The sequence below is a fragment of the Propithecus coquereli genome, unplaced genomic scaffold, assembly GCF_000956105.1.
Source record: "Propithecus coquereli isolate 6110/MARCELLA unplaced genomic scaffold, Pcoq_1.0 Scaffold64, whole genome shotgun sequence".
NCBI classification, from domain to species: domain Eukaryota; kingdom Metazoa; phylum Chordata; class Mammalia; order Primates; family Indriidae; genus Propithecus; species Propithecus coquereli.
In genome coordinates, this window is record NW_012152396.1 from 4129766 (window position 1) to 4132271 (window position 2506).

Below are 2506 nucleotides of genomic sequence, written 5' to 3' on the forward strand. Positions count from 1 at the left end.
GTAACCTACACAAGAACCTCAGTGACAACTACCGTTCACCACTATGACCACAGCCACTTGATCCTGCCACTAGCAAACTCAAGGACTTACTTATCTGGTGAAAATTAATATAACGTATGTCTTCTAGGGATAAGTTTTAGATCCCTTGGAATTGAACAAGTGCTCAGCTAAAATCAACTCTACGTTACTGCCCCAATCCAGGCAATTTTCAACATGTAGTTAACGTCCTTCATTCTATCAGACTTTCCTGCCTGGTGTGACACATTCACATAATCCTTCAATTCCTGAAGGTATGACAAGATCTATGATAACGTATGACTAGTGGCTTAGCTTTTGTATCATAGTTTTAATCCTTGCATAAGGAAAAGAATTGCTGTCGGTTACTCTCAGGTTGTGTGTAGTCAGAAGTCCTTCCTGGATGTTACAAAATGAGAAATTTACCAGACATAAAGAGCATGTGGGGATTTCTTGTTGTCTCCCTGACTGAATCAAGGAAGAGAAGGAGAGTGTACCATGTTTCTGATTTTGGCTGCCAATTCTGGTTCATTCTTAGCAAAATTGATATTACAGTATTAAGAAGGATCGTTCATACTTCAAATATGCAGGGGGAGATAATAACGTAGAAAGACCTAGAGTTCATGTCTAAAATTTTATTTCTACAAATTCTAGAGTCTTGTTTCTTAAATACAGAGAAATTACAAGGAACTTTCCCTGGAAAATCTACCTTTTTAGTGCATGTTTCTCCTCACGTAAATGTATGATGTTTGTTTTTGATCCATCTCTAGGATTGGATAAAGGGAAAAAAAAATACTTGACTTATTTACAGCAAGAGAGGCTAGTTATACTTTTTCACAGTGTGTGGTGCACTACAAAGACAGAGTAATTGCATTTCAAATCCAGTTCTGGATATTTCTACCTAGGAGACCTTGACAATTTGTTTTAACAGCTCCATTCCTCAGTTTTCTCATCTGTAAAATCAGTATACTATCCATCTTACAGGCATTATCCTGGAACAAAGTAGATGCTTGGTAGATACTATTCAATAGTCCCTTTCCCAAGTCTCCTAATCCAAATTCCGTTTGACAAATGAGAAAACCGAGAACTCCCTATTTTTTGTATTTATCTATATTCTTTCTATGTATGTATGAGTCATTAATTTTTAGTGCTCCTAAAAATTTGTTTCTATGAGTCTTTTTAAAGAAGCTTCTGGAAACTATATATATTGTATATATTCTCCGTCAATTTATAGAAACTGTAACAATGTATTTTCCTTCATATAAACATCCATCAAATATCAATTTATTGACATTTATTGATAATCTTGTTACATAGAAGACCTTTTCTATTCCTATTAAAATAAATATGTAGAGACACTGGAGGAACATTATCCATTAAAATGAAAACATTAAGATTATCTATCCCATACACAGAATATTTTGAGCTGACATTTTCCAAATTCCTCCAAGTATAAAAGAAATAAACTGTCCATCTGCAAATCAATCATAAAAGCAATTGATACAGAAGCTCCCAGTAAACGTTTATGATTTGGAGATTATGAAGATGAAGAGGTTTCAGTCTAGGGTAAGGTCTTTTTGGAGCGAATATATTCAGTTTTCCCAGGAACTTTCTAGTAAGGGGAAAGGAATAAAGGGGAGGAGAGACAAGGGGAAGGACTAGGGAAGAGGAGAGGAGAGGGGAGGAGAGGAAGGGGAGGAGAGGAGAGAAGAGGAGAGAAGGGAAGAGAGGAGGAAGAAAGCAGGAGGGAGCGGAGAGGCTTGTATCTTTTCTAACTTCATTTCTATTTTCTTCCTTCATTCCACCTCCCTTTTCTCCTCTTCCTTTCCTTCGCCTTCCCTCCTCTTCCTCCCTCCCTCCCTCCCTTATTCCTGTTATTCCTGAGACATAAAAAATTGCTGCTTAAAAGAGGAGGAGAGAGACAGAGGTGGCCCAGCAGAAATCTCAGTTGGCAGCCAGGATCAACTACCTCCCATGAGAATGAGGCTGTTTTTGACGTTTCAGCAATTTTATTTGCTTCTGACTGCACCCACTTAAGTGAGCTCAGCAGAAGAACCTCTCATTAACAAGCACATTTGCTTTCAGCACTTACAGAAATTCTTTTATTGCCTAGGAGTTCAACCTACTGATTACATACTTTAACAAGGGGACCCAGCGTTTTACTAGGATCTTCTATATCAATTGCTTCTATGATGGACTTGCAGGTGACAGCTTCTTTTTTTTATACTTGGAAGAACAATTTGGGAAATGTCAGCTCAAAATGTTCCATGTAAGGGAGAGATAATCTTAATGTCTTAATTTTAATGCATAATGTTCCTCCAGTGTCTCTAGATATTTTTTTAAATAGCTAATAGATAAGTTCTGTTTGGTGTCAAGAAAACTTGCTCATTTCCTAAATGACTCTATTTGTAGGAGGACTTAAAGGCAGCAGGGATAAAATAACTTAACCACCACCCACCACAAAAACCCAGGGTGACAGTGTAAGATTCAT